General features: G+C 43.3%; 1 long non-coding RNA gene across 2 annotated transcripts in view; it reads left to right on the top strand.

Moving 5' to 3' along the window:
- Window positions 1–1574: 1574 nt before the first annotated feature.
- The window catches only part of LOC137655877 (uncharacterized), a 39548-nt gene continuing 34905 nt past the window's right edge, over window positions 1575–6217 (top strand). Inside the window, exons 1-2 of one of the 2 annotated variants that reach the window (XR_011046892.1) lie at window positions 1575–1858; window positions 1971–2092. This is a non-coding gene — a long non-coding RNA (uncharacterized lncRNA). Of the gene's footprint in view, window positions 2093–6217 lie in introns of both variants that reach the window. The other variant, XR_011046891.1, reaches the window with a different exon arrangement.

Below are 6217 nucleotides of genomic sequence, written 5' to 3'. Positions count from 1 at the left end.
TGTCGTCTGTTTGTTTATATTCATAATTTGACAGTTGACACAACGAAATCATGGCGCCAGCAGTGAATAAGTCAGTGTTTTTTTTTTTTTTTTTTTTTTTTTTTTAATAAACGAAAAGAAACTGATTCTCATTAGGTGTTTCACATGTTCCCAAGGATAAAGTACGGTGAGTTCTAAGAGTATAATACATGAAATATGTGCTACTAATGAGTAAACCCCACTGATAATGTATATAAGATTAAGGCTAGGCATCCGTAATACACTTTTCTCAAACTTTTTTATTTGTTCATAAAGCTATTGAAATAATGTATTTCTCGGGAGCTGACATATTTGGCGTTAGGAACATGTTTAGTGGTATGTATTATATTTAATTTTGATTTAACTTATAAGTGTATGAATATTTCATCTTATTTGCACACCCGAGTAGCATTACAGGAGTATACTGCTTCAACATATTATTTTGTTAGTATTCCTTGTCTTCTTATTTTTTTCTATTTCCTAAATAAAGACAAACATTTTACAGTATTTGTGAACTGTATTTGTTTGTATTTTCATGAACATTGAATGTGTGTTTAATGTCTGTGCTTTCTATGTTTGCATACTTGCTTTGTCTTTTGTTTGCATGATGTATTCAAGTCATGAAGAAATCCTTTTTTCAGTTTTATGTTTTCTCATATTTATAATTATATTAGAGTTTATTTGCATGTAATTCATGACGCAACTTTAGCTTGCTTGTATGTTATTTGTCTGGGGAGGGGGTTACAATTTTTATATGTGTATTATTTACTATTATATTTTCTTATGTATAATTTATTAAAGTTCCTTTGATATGATTTATCTTTCATTTTTGGTTGGCTTGTATGCTACCTTATTTCTATTTCCACCCCCTTTTGATTATTTTTGTGTGTGATTCAATTCAATTAGTTATTTTATTCCTTTTGTTTGTATATCTATACATTTATTAGTTTATATTACTAAAGAGTAGGCTATACATGAGTGCATCATGCATTTCCATTTCAATAAAAAAATTAAAACTTTGTTTTATATACATCTAATATCATTCTACAATGGCCTACAAACTGTAATCAAATGTATGCCTACACATCACATATGACTAAGTTTAACAAATCAGATATACAGTATGTTTTACTTTATTCGAACGTGATATTGTATAGAATATTTAAAAAAAGGACTGTAATATACAATACTTGAAATTGTAAGAAAATCAACTCAATTATAAGAGATATAGCTATTAAGTTTCTGAAAAAACAGACTGAGAAACATAAGGATATGTATTCTTAATCTCTAAATGTACCCTTTTGTAAAATTAAAATTTAGTTATCTAAAATTTAAGAACGTCATTAATATAAGAATAGAATATACTGACGTAGTAATGCAAATTATGAAATGATATGTCGCAAATTTACAATCGAACTCCATCCTATATTCCCATAAGGATTACGGCTGTGAATGTTTAACCGCTCACTTAATAGATGGAGCCATTCGTTTAGGATGGGAGTATCTGGCATCTTTCATAGCACACTCATTTGAGTATTATCAGGTCCAACCTTGTTCTTGTTCTTGTTGTTGGGCGGAGGGATTTGCCTTTCCATCGGCACCTCCTTGGGTTTCTTCTTTATTCTAATTCTTTTATTTTCTTCTCTCTTTTTTCCACATTTGATAGATATATTCTTTTCTTTTCTCTATTCCTTCTTTCTTGAACAGCACGTTTCCTAACTTCCTTCAGTATCTAGTCTTTGGAGCCGGCCACAGCCAGTGGTGCCAGATGAGTTAGTCTAAAAATCCCCCAAACAACCCAAAAATCCCCATTTCCACAAACATATTTTCTTCTGATCCTGTAAGCTTTACTAATATAGTGACATAACTCACTTCAGTATACTTCATATAAGTGCAAGTAAACTATTTGCAACAATATAAAGGTTTACTCATCTTTGTTTCTCCTTTCATAGATATTTGTACAGAATATCCCCACCAGACACCCTAAATCTCCGTATCTGGCAACACTGGCGGCCGGCCGCAGATTGTCAGTCTGCTGTCGTCACACATGTCGGAAACAACAAGATCTCATATGGTAAGTTTATTTCTATCCCCTTAATAGCAAACGTATAAATTTATATACGGAAGTTGCTCTTATATAAACATGCATTAGATAGTCTTTGGTATTACAAGGAAATGAACTAGTAATGTTTACTGCAGATAATCATTTAGGCAATGCAATCTTAAATTAGCCTTGGCTAGCTTTAATTCTGGATTGGATGAGGCATATTTGGTCCCAATTGGCATACCATAACAGAATGGAGTAAATTTATGTTAGAGACTACGCCAGAGAGAGCAATAGCTTCTGCGGGCATAAAGCCATGTGAAGGTAGATTAGTGGACAATATATTGAAGGACGGGTAAAGCTAGCAAGTTAAAACTTTCGGCGGTATTATAGTTCCGGTCGTGAAGGAATGCGCTTTTGTGTAGAAAAACTGCTGTTTTCGAAATTGACCTTTATGTCTGTCGCAAATAGATTATCTTATGGTAATTGGGATCACCCAGTGGGAACCTGGGTGTTTTTTTTTTTTTTTGGGGGGGGGGGGGAATTTACTGGTGAATTGATAATTCGTATAACGAAGTTTTTCTTCTCTGTACATTACTCCCTGGGAGGCATAATAAATCCACGAAAAATCGCCAAATATACTAATTCTATTCCCCAGAAACATTTATTCAACACAATTTACAAACCACGTATCTGCTCTGGTTAGTATGTAGGCTGCATATGTTAGTATGTAGGCTGCATATCTTGCTGTGCTATGACAACTTTATACCTTTCGTGCACTAGCCTTTCTACCAATGAAATTGCTCCTGTTCGTTCGTTTGCGAGCACCTCTTCTTCCTTCCTTCCCCTACCATATTACAAAGTTTAGCATATTTGGGCATGTTTGAATGCTCGAGTGTGACATACTCAGTTTTCTTAGGATGACTCCTCAGTCCCTTTGTAGTTGCATTCCATGTTGGTTGTACATTATGGAGCCTAATGTAACAAAGTTTAATGACTGCCATTATGTCTTATGTGGATGTTATAGCAAAGTTTCACAGCGAGTATTACGGTACACATAGTGAAATGAACGTAAAGCTCATTGTGTTATCCCTCCTGTGCCAATGCCAGGAGAACATCGCTCGGTCTTTCCTGTCAGATCTCCGTCGTGTAAAGTTATCTCCTAGCATTGGCCGTAGTGTTTGCTTTTTTTTACGCGTATTTTGCGTTAATCAGCACAGAATTAAGTGAGTAAGCAATGGGTTCAAAGCAAGAGAGTGCAAAGATTTGTAGTGAAAAGAAAAAGCGTATGATGATACGAGATAAAGCATGAAATAATCGTAAAACATCAGAGTGATGTAAGAGTGACTGAGCTGGCTCGCCAATATGAGAGTACAGGGGAACCGGAAGACTTATCCAGGCGGAGGATTGACCCATAATCTCTGGTAAAACTGCCCCAGTGTGTTTTGGAGGACTGACCCACAATGTTTATTTATACTTATTACATATATTATTAAAGTTGATTAAATATAACATATGGATTCCATGTAACATTAACACTTATATGTTGTAATGAAAACTTTTATAACAGTCATTGGTAAATTTTATATAAGAAATCTATACTTAAATGAAATTAATCCGGCGAATGGGTGTGACCTGAGAAGGGGGTCTGGGGCCTTGCCCCCGGCTAGGGATTGTGACCTGGGAACTACTAGGTTAGGTTAGGTGGGTTTGTTAGGTTCTGTACCCTTTAACAAATCTCAAAAGTGTTAAATAACCATTTGTTCCATAACTGATATACAAACCACACTATTTAATAGGGGTTATTACTTTCGGCGTAGCTGAAATGACGAGCCATTAGAATTTTAACGAGGGTTTACTACCCCACCGCTAGTTAGCGGGGGGGGGGTAGGTAGAGTAGCTTGCTACCCCCCCCTCACACACCTGTGCTTGAGCTCACTTTGCTCTCAGCTCGGGTGGTAGTCGGACGTGTCCGCTCTCACCCTCGCCTCTCTGATCGCCATTAATGCCTTTAGCTTTTTCCTCTACAGGTGTGTTTGAAGTTGGCCTCTGCTATCATGCGCAAGTGTCCTGGATTACCCGACCGCCCTTGTGGTACGTTTAATGTCGCCGGTCGATACGGACCCTCACACCCTTTGTCCTTATTGTAGGGGCCAACAATGTGATATAACTAATAAGTGTGGTGACTGTAGGGAATGGTCTAACTCCTAGTGGGAGAGGTTTTCTCGGCGACGGAAGAAGTCCAAGCGGGATATTTCTCCTTCGAAGGTTTCTTTGAAAGGAGAAAATCCCAAGGACTCTTATTCCGTTGCCAAAACCTCCTCCGAAGCTCCCGCTTGATCGGCTTCTTCCGAGAAACCGTCGAGTGGTAGCGTAGGCCATTGTTCTGTTTCCCAACTTCGGGGTTCGGGAGAGGGCGTTGCCTCCCATAGCGATGCAGCTCCTCCTCCTTCCCCGGGGGAGGATTTAAATATTAATGTAAGCGCTAATTTGTTTCAGCTTTGGTCTTCCTTGGGGCTCGAAGGTTCGCCCTCCAAGGAAGCCTTGTTTGACATGATCCGGTTAGGTGCCGCTGTCAAACAATCGCCGACTTTGGCAGAGGTTGATCCTCTGTCTATCGTCGACGTTTTGGTGGCAGAGGCTTCCGATGTGGTATCGCCGACCTCTGCACCTGATCATCCTGCTGTAGCTGAAGGCTTAGTTTCTCCCTCTGCTCAACCTTCGAGGGATGAACAAAGTCCAACAGTCTCTCCTGCCGGTGATTCTCCCCCTCGGGGGATTTCACTCACAGAGACTCCTCTTCGGAGGACTGCTGACGGTCAGCTCGCTGACCTAACAGCCCACAGAGGGCGCATACAGCGTAAAGCTCGCCTTCTTCTTCGCCGGAGAGGCCTTCCTTCACCTCACAAGGGTGTGAGGAGGCGCCTCTTCGGTTCATCGTCATCGCCGCAGAGGAGCCTCGTCATCGTTCTCCGACTGTTCCAGCTACAATCCTCGACCTCTCTGCGGATTGTTCGCGATCCCCTTCGGTGGAAGGTCGTCCTTACAAAGGACACGTCGACCTTCCACCCGACAGACCTGCCATCGCTGTTCCTGGCTGCTGAGGCTCTGTGGGCGCCGACCCATCCTGTTTTTTGTGAGACAGGCAACGGTCCCTTCGGGGCAACGAGGGCGTATGCGCAAGTTGGCGCATACGCCCCTAACGCTCCAGCGCTCATCTGCTGCTGAAGATTTTGATAATGCGCGTCAGCGCTCACCTGCGCGCCAGCACTCACCGTTGGCTGATGCTCCTGCTAGTGCTCACATGCGCGCCAGCGCTCCCTTGATCGCCAGCGCGCCACTGCGCGCCTTCAACCTTTTGCGTACTATCGTTCTCCAGCGCGCCAACGATCTCCTGCGCGCAAATGATCTTCTGATCTGGGCGCAGTAGGGAAGTTGAATACTTCCCCTGCTCATCAGCGCTCGCCAACGCGCTGTCGATTTCCACCTGCGCGCCATCCCTCGCCAGCACGCATTCGCGCGCAGTCTCCCACTCGCGCCCACGCCTATCTCCTTAGCCTGATGTGCGCACACGTGCGACCACGCGTAAGAGATGTCTCTCCTGCGCGTACGCGCCCAACGGTATCATCACCCGCATATGCTCTTCATCGTGAGCCTGCGCGCCCGCGAACATTCACCCTTGCGCAATCTTTCTTCTGCGCACCCTCTGCTGTCTCCGGCACGCGCTCCTACGCGCCCTCGCGCACCCTCGCCCTCGCGCACCCTCGCCCTCGCGCACCCTCGCCATCGCCTTCGCACGCCATCGCCTTCGCACTCGCGCCAACAGTCGCTCGCGCGCGACCCCGGGTATTACCCAGCGCGATCGTCAATACCCTCCCACGCGCGAGGCTGTAGGACAATGAGCGGCAAGATCACCATCGCCACACACACACACCCCCCCTCCCCTCCCCCCCACAAGCGCAGAACAGCGTGCTCGCCGGCAGGGGGGAAGGTTCCAGAAAGGTCCAGGGACATTTCTTCTCCATCATCATCTTATCAGGCAAACCACCCTTTGGTAACTCCTCCTAGGGATCGGTCAATCCCTTTCCCTCCAGAGGGAGTATCTGACAGCGCAGCCGTCAGCCAGCAGCCTTGGTTTGGGACGCTGGTCAGAGT

The sequence above is a fragment of the Palaemon carinicauda genome, chromosome 16 (genome assembly GCF_036898095.1).
Source record: "Palaemon carinicauda isolate YSFRI2023 chromosome 16, ASM3689809v2, whole genome shotgun sequence".
Taxonomy (NCBI): domain Eukaryota; kingdom Metazoa; phylum Arthropoda; class Malacostraca; order Decapoda; family Palaemonidae; genus Palaemon; species Palaemon carinicauda.
Note: the sequence above shows the minus strand (reverse complement) of the source record. Positions and strands in the feature narration are given on the sequence as shown.